This window comes from Salarias fasciatus, chromosome 11 (genome assembly GCF_902148845.1).
Source record: "Salarias fasciatus chromosome 11, fSalaFa1.1, whole genome shotgun sequence".
NCBI classification, from domain to species: domain Eukaryota; kingdom Metazoa; phylum Chordata; class Actinopteri; order Blenniiformes; family Blenniidae; genus Salarias; species Salarias fasciatus.
The window spans coordinates 20,870,740-20,889,023 of record NC_043755.1 but is presented as its reverse complement, the minus strand read 5'-3'; the positions used below and the strand labels follow the sequence as shown (position 1 = coordinate 20,889,023).

General features: G+C 42.4%; 1 protein-coding gene across 1 annotated transcript in view; it reads right to left on the bottom strand.

Annotated features, from left to right (window-relative positions):
• LOC115396298 (zinc finger protein 516-like) overlaps positions 1-11,109 on the bottom strand; it is a 46,871-nt gene extending 35,762 nt beyond the window's left edge. The window contains 1 exon segment of the mRNA XM_030102100.1: positions 10,861-11,109. The gene's annotated coding sequence lies outside the window, so the exon portion shown is untranslated.
• Positions 11,110-18,284: the final 7,175 nt, after the last annotated feature.

Below are 18,284 nucleotides of genomic sequence, written 5' to 3'. Positions count from 1 at the left end.
ATAACCAATACTGTTTACGACCGGGTCAGACTGCCATAAATCTGAATACATAAATTATTCACTTGTTCAATTTCCTACTATAATAGAGATGTCAGCGATGCAGAGCCCTCACTGCATCAGCATCAAAAACCACATTTGATGGACCGGGTTTCGTGGAACAACAGCAGGAAATCAGAGGAAATATTGGAAAGTTAAAATAATATTCCAGGTGGAGAGAAGAGGAGACTGATTTGTCTCCTTGTGATGAAAAAGATAAAAAAAAAAATATAAACACAAAGTCACAATATCACTCAATAGCTTATTTCTGTATGTCATATGTCTGCCCTGGGCCACATGGTGGCGCCGTGGTTAGCAGAATCCTGCTGGCCATGAGCCCCATGAGGCTCATTGAGTTTGCATGTTCTTCCTCCATAAACCTTTTCCAGACATTTGCAAATATTCTGTCAGTGTGAACATGTGTGTGAACGCGTTTTCCCCTCAATGTACATAAGAATACTGTCCTCTGCACATATGTGTGGGGTTTCAGTTTAAAAAAAAAAAACAACAACAACAGCACCCACTATTGGTCCAACATGAAAACTACATCATGTTCTGTGAAAACAGAAAGTACTTTCAAAACGCTGCAGGGTAAATGGCAAACTTTTCTGAAACAAAAATGCAAAAACGATGCATTATTTACTACAAACGTCATGTAAACAGGGTCTAAATCCCCATCTATGATTTGACACTTCCTCCTTCTCGGTGCGTCCATTCCCACGTCCCATTATTGTGTCACTTCCAGGTGCAACTTCCACTAGAAGGTAGCATGAATCTGACCTGTCTCAAAACCCAGCAGCATCCATTTAGTTAGCATGACAAACTAATGTAGCCCTGGGCTCTTGAGCTACTTTCCAACCTCATTAATTGACAAAGTTGTTGCCTTCAGTCTCATCTGCTGATCTGAAGTGATGAGGCTGGATATCAGACTTCACTCCATGGAGACGATAAAGCTTTTATCTTTCTTTTTTTTTTACATATTCCCCAAAAGTCGCATGCTGACTTTGATGTGTAAAACTGGTGTATTCTCCTTTCAATATTATGTAATTCTTCCATCTTGTGAAGGAAGGACGTTTAGCTGCAAAGTTAAAGTTTCAACTACACTGCGTTATTTTTATTTGTAGGCTAAAACCAGGCAGCTGTGTTGAATTTAGATAAAAACTTCGGATAAAGTTGATATTTGTTTCCTTACTGAAAAGATGATGGTGCATGACGAGATGCAGAATGACAGGATTTGGAATATGACAGAAAAGGTGTGAATGATCACAATCAATTCACAGACTGCGTGATTAAGAAAAAAAATTAAGAAAAAACAAAATGAACAAATGGTTTCTCTTCTGAAAAGCTGCTGATGAGAAGTGCGTGCAGCAGCATGCAGCTAAAATAAATATATCATATGCTGTTTAATGCATCCAGATTACAGTCATGTCTGGGAGTTGCAGCGTTCCTCTGAACCACATGTGGACCGGCTGAGCTGATTAGCCCCTGAGCGACCCCCCTCCTCCTCCTCCTCCTCCTCCTCCTCCTCCTCCTCTTCCTCACCTCTGTCCTCAGTGACCCTGAAGCCTGCTTGACCCTGCCCGAGCGCCTCCTGTTACCACTTCCTAAACGTTTCCCCTCGCTGGAGGAGCGGCTACATGTCAGCTTTGACAGCGGCAGCGGTTTGATTCTGAGTTAAATCGCAGATAAAGGAGCATTGTCCAAATTTGGGTTTGGTGTATTAAAAACTTTTTGGACAAATATGGTCACTTCTCCCAATTAGTCTGTCTTTCGGTTCATTTTAGGGAAGTCACCGTCTTTCTGAGGGAAAAGGAGAAGTCAAGCTGACCTCCGTATTTCCATGAGAGGGACTTGTACTCTTTTCCAGCCACGCAGGGTACACTGCCAGTTAAAAGCAGCAGCGCTGCTGCTGCTGCTGCTGCTGCTGCTGCTGCTGCTTCTTTGCTTTTGTCGTATGAGGTGTTGTTTTGATCTTACCAAATAAATGAATGGCGTATCTCGTCTCTATAATGATTGGTAAATGTTTTTGGGTTTTTTTTGGAGTGAGGGGGCGGCATGAGCAAAAGCCGTGTTTCCATCTATATGCAACACAAACACACACACACACACACACACACACACACACACAGTGAAAGCCATCGCGGCAAGGTTAGGCTGACATCAGCGGCTAACGATCAGTTCCTCTGTGGGCTGAATGATTAGCTGCAGTAGCCCGGAGACATTTCCAGCTTGTTTCCCTAAGTTAGTCAGACATGCGACATGACTGAGCTCCGCTCTGAACTAACTAGACGCTCTCGCTCGCTCTCATCCGGCGCAGGAAAACCGGGCTGGAGAAAGGGACTTCCAGGGATGAATGGATGAAGCTAACAATGCGGGGAGAGCGGGCCGGTCCATTTGGACGAGGAAGGCCGACAACAGACGTGAAGTTTGTTGTACTCGCAAGTTGTTTGCACAGACAAATGGAGGAACTGTTAGTTCTTTGAGAGACTATCAGGAGAACGTATGCGCTACACTAAATATTTACTTTTAATGAAGCGACCTATAGCGTCTTAGTTTCTTCCCATTAAAAAAGCTGGAAAGGTATTCTGTGCGCCCAAAGTGGCTGCGAGACTACAGAGAGATCAGTCCTTTTTGCCAGGTTCATGGACGGTTCTATCTCCCTTTCAGAGAGTGCTGCTTGAAAAAAACAGAGCCTCTCTGCTTAGGAAACAGTCCACCCCACCCCCACCCACCCTTAATGCCCTCTGGGCTGCTGTGAGTTTGGATTAAGTTTGGGTGCTGTGTCCCCTCCCTTCCAGGCACGGTCCTTATACGCCTGCAGAATGCACACACACTCCATCACCTACGTGTGTGTGTGTGTGTGTGTGTGTGTGTCATCTTGCACCATCAAATAACTGCAGGATAGAAGGAAAAAGGTAGAACGAATGAAAAGTCAAGAAGAGCTGGTTTTATTCGTCATTCTGTGTATTTCGTATGGTTTCTCTTGCACGTTAAGGTTATTTATTCTATCCAGCGCTGTGGTACGGGTACGTTTTGATTACAACAATAATCTACACACACGGGAAGCAGAACTGCATCTATGTAAGCAAACTGGCCCCTTCCTTCCTAAATAGCCGTTTTAATGATATCTAATTAAAGCATGACGCATTAAAGCAGTGGATCAATAATGGTAGACTACTACAGTGACATCTGGGCTGGACGAAGAGTCCTTCTCTCTCTCTCTCTCTCCCTCTCTCTCTCTCTCTTTCAATCCCCGATCACAGCCACGTGGTCTTGTGGGCTATTTCTCCCCAGCTAAGCTTATTTCTCTTCTTTAATCCCGCAGCAATCACAGCAACAATGCCGAGCGTCAGTTCATACGCACAGGCAGAAATCTATTAACTATGATCACTGTGTCAGCTCCAAAAAAGAAAACTGATAAGCGGCGCTAATGAATCGGCCACGCCGGGCCTCGGCGTGCGGCTCGTCTCATCGGATAGTCGATAACGGTGGAAAATCAACATGAGCGACGGAAACGGATGGCTCCTAAAGATGTGTGCTCGGTGAAGCGGTGTAGCTGCTTGTTTGCAGGACCACGGGCCCAGGCCGGGGGTCTTCTGCTTCTAAAGCGTGGCACTGATAAACGAGGTCGATACCCCCCCCACTGATTATCAGATTATCAGCCACTCAGCGTGGCCCACCTCTGATTTAAGTAATGGTTACAGCCTCGCAGCAGCTGGTAAAATATGATTTATTAGGACAACTAGTAGCGGCAGTAGTAATCCGGGCTGATTGTGAGGGGCTGAAGTGGCCTTCAACCTGGAAATGATGGTGACAGATTTACAATCATGTTTTTTAACCAGAATCTATATATAAGTCAATATGTGCCTGTGCACGTTCTGTTACTTCTAAATGTTTCCATGATTACATGTGCATGTAAACAACGTCCTGTCATTTTGGATTTATAGAGCATGCACAGTGCCCTGAAACCTGACATATGATTGAGACAACATGCACGTAAAGGTAAATGGAGTTTCCGTAACGAGATGAAGCTGATGGCCATCATCACTTCACCAGTGTCAGTAATGTGAAAATTATTCATGATGCTTCTGGAAGGCCGGGCGGTTGAAGTTAGCTGCAGCAGATGTATATAAATGTCCAGTCTGTGTTATTGTTCATGGTTAATTAAGGTAACAGCTTCCAGTTGTTGCAGCTGATGTTGTTTACAAAGAGGTTTTGAACCTGAGCAAACACGAACTTCAATAAGAAAAAAAAGGCTGACAAGCGTCAAATTCCCAACATCTGTCATAAAGCGGCAGATTTCACCGAGCAGCGTCCACAGAGGCAATACACCGACTCTTCCCTTCCTGCTCTGCTACCAAGGGTGAAGTCTAAAATGACCCAGAGCCTAAATCCCCCTCCCAGCACCTCCCCTGGCCCCCCATCAACTCTGACCTCTCACCCTTCTGCGATCCTAATCCTCTGATTACCACGTCATTTTCTTGAGATCTAATTTGAGCTTCACTTCAGAACCCGCTCGGCTCGGCTGTATCCAACCTCATGTGGTGGAGGGTGCAGGTGGAAGGTGCCCCCCCTCCGATGAAGGGATCAGATACACACTTGTTAGCCGAGCTTGAAGGAAACAGGGGTATCTTTAAAAAAAAAGATAATAAAATACAGGAGACTTTTGAAACATGTAGCATGACGAGTGACAGCGAATGTAAATTCTTTGTGATTATGTGAGGCAGTAAGCAATACGTTTCCCATGGAGGGCTCATTTATAATTTAATCCAGGAGCTTGGTGTTTCTAGGCTAACACAGAGAGATTGCCCTTTCAGAGTGGAAACCCCCACCATGCAACTGGGAATCAATGGCATCACCGCAGAGTCGACACCAGACCGCGTATTAAAATGATGTGGCTGTCTGGACGGCCGAACACGGCCTCGCTTCCCACATTCTCCTTCACCCTTTCTTCTTGTTGCATAATGATAAGAGAAGCAGCTGTTGAAGTAGCTTCTGCACTTCTCCCCATAATCCCAGCAAGCCCCGGAAAGTTATTTAAGATACGCGATTGCGTTCATGATGAAGGACCTGATAAGGAGGAACATGTACTTCTTCAGCCTACAAAAACAAATCTGTCTTGTGACTTGATGTCTCTCTTCTTTTTTTTTCCATTTCCATTACAGTTTAAAGCTGCTCAACATTAATATAAGCAGTTCAGACAGCGATGAGGAAGTGCACGCAGGGCAGGGTTGTAATTACAGAGAAAAAAAAGAACAAAATGGATTGATTTTATGACTGAACTATACATATGTATAACCCAATTAGGGAGCCCTGGAAAGTTCTCTTTTTTTTTTTATTTGGGGAAGGTGTTGGATACCACCTACAGAGACGTCGATCTATGCTAATGCTTGTCGGAACTACATACATAAAAAGGTTTCCTGAAGGCTGTTTTAGGAGATTCAGACACATAAACCTCTGCTGTTTTCCACTGGAGAAACAAGCTGAGCTGACATACGGTGCGTCACCTTTTCCTTTCAAGCGGCTAACCGTGAGCAAACAATCACTTATGTATTCATCCACTGGATTCAAAACAACAGAACTTGTGGTTTCTGGTTTCTTTAAGCCCAGCTTGTGTTGTACTTGTAGCTGTGTTATGTTCTCTGGCAAATATGTGGGTTTAATGGCTGCTAAGCTCTCGGAAATGCTGCTAAATGATGCCAAAAAAACACTGACACCCAACTGGAGTGAGAAATTTGAGAGCTGGAAAGCAAAATAACAAGCTAATAACAAGCTAATAACAAGCTAACAACAAGTGTATGGACTTAAAGTGAACTACAGTGTTAATGAATCTTATCCCAACAATCACCCCAAACACATTCTGAGTAACACCAATGCTATCAAAGGTGGGGAGCAGTTTACACAGTGTTTTGAAGTTTTCCTTTCAGAAGCGTTTCCAAAAAGTTTGTTTTTCCCTGTTTCCACTGAAACAGAGTCGAAACATTTTCAAAAAGTTCCGTTTTCAATAGCTCCGAGCAACGCTGTCATGCTAACAGACACAAAAGAAACACAAGGAAAGTTTTCCCTTTTCACTAAACTAAGTGAGGTTCTACATTGAAAATCTGCGAAATGGCATGAGAAAGTCATTCAATTGTTTCAAGCACACATACATCTTTATATAAGTTAACAAAACCCCACATTTATCACTTTTATTTATGGAAAGAGAAGTGAGGGTTAGCCGCTAAATGTGCTACCAGAAGCTAGCACCTACTTATGCTAATAGAAAGTTAAACTAACCTGTTAATTTCACACTGTATGCTGAACATAAAAAAAAAAACAACTGTGTGTCCCACAGTCAGTCAGGTGATTTTACCTTCAACAACCTACTGATGGAGGCTTTGTAGTGTTGAGTCAAGGTAAATGGTGAAAAGGCACAAGGCAGTAATGAGTAATGAAAACAGCCGAGTTAGTGCTGCCATTCAGTAAAAGGGCCTGCTGCTGAGGAATGTGAGGCGCCATTCATTCACACGGGTTAAAAATGCATTTCTGCCACCACAAAGCCCTGCCTTGTCCTCATTGTTTCACCACACGCCAATAAAACACTTCCACATACTGGAGAGACAAGACACAAAAAAAATGAAATTGCTAATTTTACTATTGAAGGAAATAAAGGACGGGAGGAAGTGAGGCAAAGGAGGTAAACTTTGTTTAAAAAAAAAAAAAAAAAAAGGAAAAAAGTCAAGACTTTGGGGGAGATAAAGAGTCGAGGTGAATGAGAGTTGAAAGTTTAATCATGATAAGCCCTGGGATGGAAAAGTAAGCACACAAGACAAACAGTCCTATTGACAAAAGCCAAATGTATGCAGCACTTATTCTGAGTATGAGAACACACACACACACACACACACAATGGTGGAGGACACACAGTCCAGACTCACTGCATAGTGTGTGAGCTGGTCAGGGATCTGTTTGTGAGTGTGTGTGACTGTGACACGCTTTTCAGCTCATTGGTCTTCACTGGGGTTCGCAACGTCCAAACAACAATCACATTCACACAGCTGACGGCCACAACACTCACAAGATACACACAGGAACTGCACAATATCAGGTAAACGCCATCTGATCCACGGTGTGTGAAAAAAAAAAAAAAACTTTGGGCATTTTTCACACTATTTTTGTCAATCATTGACCTTGAGGTTACTCGATAGTTGTAAATTAGTGACATATTGTGTAGCATGAACAAGTAAAGTTCTGACAATGCTCATAAAAACACCCGAAAAGGCCACTTAATGATCTCGTGTGAGTGACTTGTTGCAGTGTTACTGCACAAAATATCTCAAATAATGCATCATTATCACAACATCCACATCCGCAACAGACATATTTAAAAAAAATAAATAACTGCAGTAAGTTATGATTAATTGTATCGTGCATAAATGAGTGAAAATAAGAATGAAAACTATGACAATAACTTTGCAGCTATCAGATTTAAAGTTTACTTGGTGACAGCAGGTCTCTGCTTGTAAAATACTGTTTATGTAAACAGTGAAAGTAGGTGTGATAAAAGAGAAAGTAACTCTTTTCTAAAAATAAAAGCACATCTCAGATGCAGCAGGTACAAATATAGGGGAAGAGAAAAAGCTCTATTAGAGAGAATGAATCCTGAAGCATACATATCATGTTTTCAATGCTTATTTTAGAATCTAATTAAGAGTTTTTTCTTTATTCAAGAATATTGTAGATACTTCTTCATATACTTGTATACGATTTTATTCTTGTAACTTTTATTTTAATTTTACTCAAATAATCAAATGACAAAAAAAAAATGTGTGAGTTGGGCGTATTTATCATCAATCGTACTGAATCAAGCTCAGCATGTTTACGTGGTATCATGCAGAACGAATTCTCACCTTGTGGCTGCGGAGTTAATTCAGAATTCGATGCTTATTTAGGCCTCGTTTACATGACAAAGCATTGTCTCAGAACAGTCTCACATTTACATGGCAACGTTTTCAAAACGGCATTCGTTTCCATGGAAACGGCACACTGAAACACTGAAAACAATGGAGTTAGCATGCCAGGCTAAACTGATATCAATTGATAACATTGCTGTGTAAACAGCTTTTTATGTGCATTTCAAAAGCAAAAAGCCAACATGTTACTGCATCATATGTACATATTTAGGTAAAATCCTTTAAAGTAATTGTGATGAGCTTCCTTTTTTTTGTTTTTGCCTGTATTTGCAATCTTCCTTCCTCCTCTGCACACAGGTCACACTGCTCTTTATCCTCTCTCACCATTCTCAACAAGTCACCTCACACCTGACATAACCACTAAAAACCAAAATACTCCCGACCTTCAAATCTTCAGGTCGAGTAAATCCTGTTTGTGTCTTTCCTTCCTGTTTCGCCGCCGCGCGTGAAAGCAGCTCCAGTCTAAAGTCTGCATGGCGATCAGCGATCAATGCCTCCTGTTTTTTGGTGAGCAGGTGGAGAACAGCTCGTATTCGTTATGGAGGAGCGGATTCGGGGAAAGTTTAGGGTCGTCTGTTGTTGTCGTGCGGCGCTGAGAGGTCGCGCCGTGTTTCACCGCAGAGCGAGGGCCGGGGAAATGTTTAACATAATGTCTGAAATCTGACATGGGGGAGACAATGTAATCCTGTCTGCAAAACAACGCTCTGCCTCGCTCCCTCCCCTCCACTGCACTCCACTCTGTGTGTATGTGTGTGTCTGTGTGTGTGTGTGTGTGTGTGTGTGTGTGTGTGTGTGTGGAAAACTCACACCCTAAGATCTCATGTACACATCCTGTGTGCATTTTGCACATAGTTTAAACGTCTCTCCAGATACATGTGAGAAGCTCCAGGAGTGTTTATGTATTTATCAGTGAGGTTGCAGGTTTACAAGCATGCAGCCAAACAAATTAGCCTGTTTGTGTTGTTTATCTACTTCTAACAGCAGCAACACGTGTTGGAGCCTTTAAACAGTCTAGCAAAGTGGAAAACCACAATTTATAGCTTCATATGATCTGAGAGGGGTTTTTTTTCCTCGCTGTAGCGTTTTTAAACTTTACATTTGTAGCCTTGAGATAAATCATTTCGACTGCACCTTCAAACATCCAGAGTCTAAAAACAAACTCTGAATGAAGTTCTACCTGTTCAGTGAGTGTTCTTACAATCAATCGCGATAACGTGTCCAAAAAAAATAGAGGCCATTACAATCTTGACATATTTACAGGTTGAGTTTGCAGAATTAAGCAGCTAATCCATTAGTCTTTCCTGACAGCCACACAAGAGAACCTATGGCGGCCATAAAACCCACAAAGTCCTTACAGCGAGTGTTGGGGTTGTTCATTTTGTTTTTCAGTGGCATTAAGGGTTGGACTAGAAATTTACAGCAAGATATAAAAAATATACAGCAAGTCATTGAAGAGTTTTTACTCCAAAAATCAAACATCCAAACACGGATGGTAAAAGACTCAACAAGATGAAACACAACTTTTCTATCAAAAATTAAAGAACCTCAAAATGTCAGCGCTCATCACACAGCGGGGAACATGTGATCTCTTTTCATTTATTTCAAGCTTTGCAAGAATATGCTGAACCTTGGAAAATGTAGAGCATTCATCTCAACAATAGGAAACTTTTTGATAAAGCTCCAACTCCCAACTGACAGCCGTAGTGAAGAGTTATTCTGCACATGCACCAGTATGCACAAAAACAAAAATGGCGGCCCCCAGAGTGTCATGACTCCCAGTCCACATTCCCCTGGACTTGGTGCTTTTTGGAGTTGAGAGTCAGTTATAATAGCAAACCAGCGTCATCGTCCGTGTGTTCACTGTTTGTTTTATAGCTTATTGTTCTTTGTGTGCATGTCTGTGAGACTTCAACACAGAAACAACCAACAGCTCCAACTCCTGGCCCAACATGCAAACTGCATCCCTCCCCATGTAAACAGACATTGTTTTCAAAAACCTTTTTCACTAGAAATGTGACAGAAACGTGGCCGGAGAGTAGTGTATCCCTCATTATTTTCATTCTCCTCCAGTATTTCTGTGCAGAAACACTCTTGACGTGACGGCTGTCAGACACCACTGAAGCCAGACATGTACTCTGAGTAGATAATTGAACAGGATTAAAACGTAACTGCAGTATTTGTCAGGGTAATTATGCAGGAGTCCTCCTCTGGCTTTGCCGCAGAAATGTAAAGCTCACTCACACAAGTGAGCATTATAGTTGTGTGTTTGTGCAAACTGCAGCAGCACAAAGCCCTATTTAGAGTCAAAATTCCAACTACACCCAGAGACGACACCGCCTACTTTCTTTCACCCCCCCCCCCCCCCCCTTACTTTACTTTCGTTATCATGTGTTTTCAGCGGCGCGCGTGCACGGCAAAGGTGAGCTGTTTTGGCACATGTGCGTGCGCGCGCCTTGCGTCTCCCTGTCGATCCACTGCTTTTACATAACAAATCTCCTCTAATAATCCCATAATATTCACATTACACGCCCACAATGGGCGAACAGTGTGTTTGATATGCAGCTCTCTCATCCTGTCAGATCGCGTGTTTGGATACTTTTCCAAAAATAAATAAATAAATAAATAAATAAATAAATAAATAAATAAATAAATAAATAAATAAATCCCGTTATTTCTACTTCTTTCCCCTGAAGGCTCAACTCTTTTATCAGACATTCCTCAAAATGAGCCTTATCGCCACATGTACTACTTCAACGCTGCACTTTTAGAGGAAATGACAAAAAAAAAAGAAAGAAAAGAAAAGAAAAGAGCAGCCACCGTGCACACCCTCGTAATAACAAACAATAGTAATTATATGCAGTCACTTCCTTACCAGTTAAAGCTGCCGGAGGAAGAGGAGGAGGAGAAGAGGGGGAGAAGACCGGTGCAGCTCCTCCAAAAAGCAAATCGTAAAGAGATCCGGCGGAGGCGCGCTGGAGGTCCGCACGCAGCGCGCGACCCGCTCCGAGGCTGTGGAGGAACCAGCATTAATGTTAATATCACAACTATCACTGAGTGTGGAGAAGAAGAGCTGCCGTCTGTCCCCGGGTCTCTCTCTCTCTCTCTCTCTCTCTCTCTCTCTCGCTCTCTCTCTGTCTCGCTCTCTCTCTCTCGCTCTCTCTCTCGTGCTGCCTTCAGGTGACATAGGAAATGTCGCCACTCACACAGGAACCCATGAAATCTTTCACTCCTGAAGTCAGTTCAATAATGAAAAAGTTTCAGCACGGATATCGCATATACACACATAAAATTTATATTTTAATGCATACACGTTAAAATTTCACCATCTAGAACTTTTAATGCCTTAGTAGGGAACAGAATCTCACATTCTTCACGTGAAAGTTGAAAAACTTTAGTAAAAGTACTATTTTAAAAGTTTTGAAACAGGAACAATTCTGAGTTACAGTCTTATAAACACACATTATGTCTTCTTGTTATGTCTGATATGCATAAATCACAAAAGTACTTGACTCAATGCGAAAACTTCCCCTTTACCATTTAACACTTCTCTTTATGACTTCTAACTAAATAAAGATTTCACTTTAATTTATCCTACTTTTCATGCGTGTCTTAATTGCTTTGTTTTAACTTATTTCATAATCCTAACTGCTCAAGATGTGCATTTCCCAATGGCTTTGTTTCAATATATTTCCTTAATTTCCTTGTAAAACACAGTGAATGGCACTACGGGGATAAATTCTCCTGAACACTTCTGTGGAATTTATGCAAAGTTGGCAAAAAATACTCACGCTCTTTACTGTATACTACAAAAGCTTCAGCAGAAATCCGATTTCAAGTTCTTTACTTAACTGAACGTTTTAACAAAATACAAATTCTGAGTTGAACTTGAATATAATAAACTAATTCTAACTGTAATGATAAATGAAACACGCAATAAATATTTTTTATGTGTGATAGTCATATGCCAAAAAAAACAAATATCTGCAACAGTAATTTTACTTAAAATTTACCACAATGGTTAAATAAAAAAGTACTTCAGTCAATTTCAAAGTTTATCCTTTTGAGGTGTAGTTTTACTTTATGCCAGGAGGAGATGAAATAGCAATTCAATAACATTTCTCGTATAAATGATATTTTATTTAAGAATATCATTTATCAAGTATAAAGTATACTCTATTCTAAAGCTATACAATGGTCATTTGTTTTGTGGATTTAGAACAGTAAAGAAAAAACATTTTGGGGCAAATTGCAGACAAAATTGTTAAATGTTGAAGTTGAGGATATTTAGTGGGAACAAGAGGTGAAGTGGATTACGTGGTGTAATCTGAAAACTAATTTTGAAAGCAGAAGTGTCCAAAAACACAACATAACGACATAAATGCAAATATGTGAAGGAGAAAACACATGGAAAATACTCTTAAAATGTAATTGCTGGGTGTACTAAGAGATTTTTAAACAGATAAAAGCAGAGATAAAACAGCATGAACTGTCCTCGAGACAATCAGTACATCACATTCAGTACAAGCAGGACTTCTTCAAACTCAACTATTTAATCCAGTTTGGTGAGTTTTCTTCTTCATGTGTGACAATGGTTCTGCTCACATTATGATTAATGGTGTCAGATATCACCGTTTGAGCACTGAAGGTGCTTTTTTTTGTGTCTCTAAACTAAACAGTCATTGCACACCTCCACCTGTATCCTTCAGGAAGTTAAATTTAAAACAACATGACATGTTAAAATGGAAAATACTGATCCTGCCTGCACGAAACAATGCCCTTTATTACATAAATCCTGTGTTGACCTGTAAATAACCTGGATCTATCAGACACTGCTCTGTTTTTTTTTTTAAATGAAAGTAGTAAAACTCACACATCTGAGACAACATGTATTTACCAGCTGTGTTTGGAGTGTGGGATCTTGTCATGTTTGTGTTGGAAACTGGTTAAACTTCACAGTTATTAATGGAACTGAATTATTTATACACTCCTAACACATAAAGTGAAAAAGGAGTTTGATGATCATCATATTGGTGAAAAACATCCATCTGCCTTGACTGTTACATTCTGTTGAGGCAGATTAGGAAAGTTTTTCGTTGTTGCCTCATTAATATTCATGACTTGTGACTTTTGTGATTCACACAATGACTGGGACTCATGCCCACTCCATTTCTCATAATCACTCACGTACAAAGGAAGTGTGAGAGGTAGGCAGAGGCATGTGGCTGTCTGTCGGTGGACTCCAGCTTCTTCCTCTTTATATCTCTGAAACCTCACGATCACATTGGATTTCATTGACGGAGGGGTGCACGTGAACGCGACGCGCTTTGCGCGCACGTGTGTGTGTGTGTGTGTGTGTGTGTGTGTGTGTGAGAGAGAGAGAGAGAGAGAGAGAGAGAGAGAGAGAGAGAGAGAGAGAGAGAGAGAGAGAGAGAGGACAAGATCGAGGGCGTTCAAAAAGGAGGAGGAAAAAAAAAAAAGTTTGTCCCTGCGGCGTTCAAGTCCTTGTCACCAAACCTCGGGACGCGCGGCGGCGCGCCTCCTGTTACGTTTTCGCGTCTCCATCGCTTCCTTTTCAGAGAACGAGGCGCGTTCACGTGTGTGCGTGCATTTAATTATAAAGTGTCCACAGCAGACGATCGCCACCCCCCTCCTCCCTCCTACTACACCCCCCCCCCCCCCCCCCCCCTCCTGGAGCCTCATTCATATAACGTGCGCAATTTGTTTCGTGCGTGCAGAGAGAAAAAAACGCACATACTGGTATCAGAATATCAGGTTTCAGACTGACTTCTGCACGTACACGCGCTCCGCCCTCCACGATCACCTGTATGTAGACATCAGATACAGTGGATTAACCCCCCCTCAACAAACACACACACACGCATGGATACGCATGTATACACACACACACACACACACACACACACACACACACACACACACACACACACACACACACACACACACAGCCAGCCGCAGTTTACGGTCCCATTGTGTCCCTTTAACATAACAGCAGGCTCACATCCTGTAGGTGCATCTTCACTGGGGGCGCAAAAAGTTGCCAGACCCCACCATCACACACGCAAACACACACACACGCACACACACGAAACACCCAGTCACACACACACACACACACACACACACACACACACACACACACACACACACACACACACAGACACACACACACACACACTCTCCTCCCCTTCACTCCTCCCTCGCCACATGTTTCCGTCCCCCCTCCTCTTCCCCTCAAACACACACACACACACACACACACACACACACCACACACACACACACACACACACACACAACACATGCAGATTACAGGAGCTTGGAAAGGCGCAGAGATTGAAAGAAGAAGAAACGCGACACACCAGAGAGCTTCCAGCGGTTTCAGATCCTCATGCGAGACACCAGCAGCAACCTCCGATCGCTGCTCTGGCACCTGTGCCTTGCTCACTGGCAGTTGTGCCATGTCTATTATGTAGGACACCACTGCCTAATATGGATATACCCCCCCCCCCCCCCCGCCCTCCTCCTCCTCCTCCTCCACCACCACCAACTCCACTCCACCCCTCCCAAACGTCCACCTCCACCCTGCACGCCTGTCTCCGTGAGAATAAAACAATCCTTTATTTAAAAGAGAGATAATAAGATGCGCCCTTCTTCCTCCTCCTCCTCCTCTTCCTCCTCTTGGATGTTTCCTGCACTCATCTGCGTAATTTCCATCACAACTGCCAACTGTGCGTTTGATGCTGCGAATCCTAGTTATTCAGAGATGACTCAAAAAGACGAGATGAGTGTGTGTGGAAAGTTTTCTGTCTGCTGGATGATCGCCGATCATGATTTTTCCCACACTTTTCTTCTGCTTGAAAACCCCAAATTCAGACGCGAAAGGATGGTGAATTACAAGTGTGATCAAACTAAAGCAAGTGTCTTTAAAAAGTGGGATTCGGACATACGACAGTACATTCTCGTGGATCTGTTACCGTGAGATGATCATCAATAGGAGGTCATACATGATATCCTTCTTTAAAAAAAAAAAAAAAAAAAAAAAAAAAAAAAAAACCCAAGCACCACAGCTCTGTCTGCATGTAACCTATTTATAAATCAAGATCAGAGAATCGGCCCGGTGGAATCAGAGAGGCGGGATCGCTGCTTTCTGTCTGAGAGAGAAGGAAACGGGAGGTGTTCGTACCTGCTTTATCCAAAAGAATAATCCAGGGTGACTTCAAGAAGCACAGACAATCCTAAAGGTGAAAGCATGCTCTTTGCAGTGTATGCTGAAGTGCATGATTGAGTAGGGAGCCTCCATTCCGCTTCGACGGGGGGGTTAAAACAGCGACGCGGCTCCAAACTGACCCACGAAACATTGATATGCCCCGTTTTCTACTAAAATAAACAAATTACACTATAATTGTTATTGTAACGGTGTTTTTTTGTTTGAAACCATCACGTCGAATGTAAACTCGAATGTTTGCGTGATTTCCTGACTCCCCTTTTTCCAGGGACGGATGGTATCGCCCGCATTAAATGGAACTATCTGCTATTGTCTCATCAGCGAAAAGTTGTTGATGCAGCCAAACGACTCCCAAAAAAGTGCCTCAAGAAATCAATAACGGCAAAGTTGCCGAGAGATTTGGGGAAATTCTTCGGTTTGGAATCGCTTCACGGGGCGACCGAGTTCCTAAAATCATACAGGATGGTGTAATTTCACGCCTCGTCAGCCCAGTGTCATTATATTGACAGTTGGAGAGTCACCCTGTTGCAGACAGCTGTTTCTGAGGGAAATCGTTCCCTCTTTTTCAGGGATTATCGCCACAAATGAGACACGGAGACCAATTAAAGTTGGAATAAAACCCCCCACAGATGTTCTAAACATTTATTAATTAATTGTTACACTTATTTCTCATCAGGTAGTTTCATCCCCTGCGTGTAGATCATTTAAACTGTATGAAACAAGCAATCTGAGAAACACTCCCAGTTACATGTAGGATTTTAAAGGATTTTAATTTGAACCACATTATTACAGCATGTGCCCCCTTCAAAGAAAATATGTTTTGCCACTGTAGTGTTGCTGGAATGTGAGAGTATAATTGCATGCTTTATTTTCAGTCCAGCAGGTTTTTAGTCCTGTGCACACAGAAACGACAAACAGGTTAACAAAGCTGCAGTCCGAGGTGACTTTACACCCAAAGAACGTATCTATCTAATGTGACTGTAAGCACTTTCAGCCTTACCTACTCTTAAGTTATACATAGTGACCTGAAAGGAATGATTAGTTGTTATATTTTTGACACACCCAGGAAAATGTCAAACAAAAACAGGTTAGCAGTGCTTCCCTTGCAGGACAGGAAATTCTAGTAAAGCATGCAAAATGAATAATAAGTGATTTTAAATGTGAGCAGGAGCTTGTTTATTTTCTTTGAAGAGAAGTCACATTGTTGGCTTGTTGATTACTTTGAGTGGTTTCCAATATGGGGTCTGGGAGTCACTTGAGGGAACACAGGAGGTCAGAGAGGGCACTTTAGGCTCTATCTAGTCTGAGGTTATCAAAATTTACAAGAAAGAAAAGCAGAATAAGACACTTTTTCCAAATTAAAGAGAATCTATGAAACTGCATGTCTTATGTGTCCAACAGAATGAATGTTTTTAAATAAGTTTTATGTATAGATTCCTTTAAAATAATCAAAACATTCAAGATACATTATGCAACACTTTACATTCATTGTCAGACATTCAGTCTGACCCAAAACACTTTCATTTAGCACTCTATCAGCTTTCATTCTGTTTCTTGGGCCCAAATTCTGGAACTCTAAAGACAAATCATCTCAGCTACTTTCCATTTTGACCTTTTTAAGGCTAAAACATTAAAATATGTCCTGTCTCAATAGTGTTCCACTGATTCTGAATGATGTTGCATGTTTTCATTAACTCCTTTGTTAGATCCATTACGGTAATATTCATTGATGGATGATTTCATTTAAGCCCCCTGAGTTTCTTTCCTCTCCTACGCAGTTTGGATTCATTTCTTATAATTTCAGGATTATATTCTTATCTCATGCAAAAAAAAAAGACACATTTAGCTGCTGATTCACACCAGAAACTCCAGTTATTTGCTGATCTTAGTATAAAAACCTCCCCAGAAGCTGGTATTAGTTCAGTGTTTAGTGACCACTGTCTTTTGACTTCAGACTACACGGTCCAGATCGCCCCCAACACCAAACTGAGTGAAACACTTTGAAAAGACCGCGATGCCCCACAGATCTACTCGCACTGCTGATAAAATGTACTCGGGCTCCCTGCGAGCTGAAGTCATGTGTAATAACTGTCACTCTGCTGCGTTGTTGTGGGTGTTGCGTGGAGGTCAGGCTTGTTTGCTCAGCACGTGTGCAGTGAGAGGGAGCCATGTTGCTGACTGCTGATGTGCCACTGACTTTAAGACACACAGACATCTTATCAGCAACCGGGCCTGAGCATTTCTCTCCGAGACCCCCTCCAGAAGCTCCACGGGGGCTCCCTGACCCCGGCCACACACATCTTGACATATGCACACACACACACACACACACACACACACACACAGTGAACCATGTGTATTAGATGTGTTGCTGCCGCCTTGCAATTAAACAGTAATATCCAACATGCATGTGTCAGTCAGATCCGGCCATTATATTCTTAGAGGAATACGATCTGCCTTTCCTGCAAATACACACTTGAAAATACAGCAGAAGCCCCCCCCCCCCCCCCCCGCCCCCCCCTCCCAGCACATGCACGCACGCACGCACTGACACACTTGAAATCTGATCAACTTGCGCACATAAAACACACATGAACGCCCACATCAGTCCACAAGCATGCAAGTGAACTTCCCTCAGACACACACACACACACACACACACACACACACACACACTAAAACTGCTGCTCCATACTTTGGAAATGTAATCTATTCCCACACACTCACCATGACGACTGATGTGCATTATTACATGCATGAAATAGCAAAAATGTCCACACACACACACACACACACACACACAAACACAGCCATGGATCTAGGAAAGACACACATGCGCTGGTGTGTTCCACAGCTCCACGCTGCACAGAGCCTCCCTACACTCTCTCCCTGTAGTGTGTGAGTCACTATTCAGATACTTCCTGTTATAAGAGAGCCGTCTTTAAAACAGCCTCTCTTTCACTCCATTCCCGTTTTCCCAGTTTGAGGGAGTGAATGTCAGGCCAAACACACACCAAGGTGTCCTCTCTTTCCCGTCTCCCTCTCTGTTT